This window comes from Nanorana parkeri, unplaced genomic scaffold, assembly GCF_000935625.1.
Source record: "Nanorana parkeri isolate BGI_ZX_2015 unplaced genomic scaffold, ASM93562v1 scaffold499, whole genome shotgun sequence".
NCBI classification, from domain to species: Eukaryota; Metazoa; Chordata; class Amphibia; order Anura; family Dicroglossidae; genus Nanorana; species Nanorana parkeri.
In genome coordinates, this window is record NW_017306767.1 from 426,005 (window position 1) to 427,253 (window position 1,249).

The window sequence follows — 1,249 nt, forward strand, 5'->3', positions numbered from 1 at the left end:
GCCACAGACATGACTCCCGGAGAGAGAGACACTTCATGGGATTTGGAGTTTCACCACAGCTGGAGGGCCAGAGGTTGGACATCCCTGAAGTATGGAGATGACCCCTCGCTGTATATATAGTTCATGAAGTGACATTTAACAGGATTTTTAGAACCGCCATTTCAGGCCACGTAAACCTAAAACGCCACATGAAGTTTTAGGTTTACTTGTTTAGGTTTAAAGTTCCGGTGTCTATTCAGATCTAGAGCCATTCGACATTATACAGTGAGCCAACATTCCTACAAGAAGAACCTGGCGCTGTGTCCTTCATTGGGATAACTGACAGCTAGCCATCCATGTGACCCAACCGTCTACCCTCAGGATCAGAACTTTACATCAAATACCCCCCCAGTTCTGATATGCCTGTGGAACTTTTACATGCGTTTATCCAGATAGTTGCAATGAACATTTCTTGGGCCTTTCAAAGACACCGTCACTTGAACATTTTAACGCACATTGATGCTGGTTTAGGACAATTTTTAGTCTCTGATCAAAGCTTGAATATTAAACGATGAAGCGTTGATTGCTCAAGCCACATGATAGCGATAAGCAAAGGAGGCCCTTCCCTTATTGCCCAAAGACGCAGTTTGTGCTACCACGTAGCTTAATTAAATAACGTTCCACTGCTTCACCTCTACATCTCGGGGTAAACCAAATAATTCATGAAGGTCGAGTCTGGCAAAGGGTTAAAGCACTTCTAAACCCCAAGACAACAAAAAAATGATATATTTCAGCTTACTAGTCCATGTGCATTAGTTTTCTTTATTCAGGCTTGTTTTTCCTTGCCAATAACACAAGTATTGTCGTAGGGTGACCACGTTGGCTCCTGTGCTGTATCTATGGAGGGAACCATGGTTGCCACCAAGGCCGGACGTCAAACAAGTCTTCCTTTGTTTATTTCTGTTACATGGGGAGATTAGCGGTTTACAGAAGGAAGATAACATTGTTTTATACTTCCAATCCATCATACAAGACGTGATAAGGACACGGCATTTCTGGCAAGATCAACAGGTAGTTCCTGTACTTGCTAAAAATATTCTAAAGCCCGAAAACAAAAAGAAAACTAAATGCAGCCACGGCATTTAAGGACTTGTAAGCAGCTGTATATTACATTTATGTTCTTGGCTTTGGTTATTTTTTTAATACTTCCTGTTGGGGGAAATTTGGATGTTGTTTAGAGATTGTATGCAAATTGCAGCGGCTATAGCTT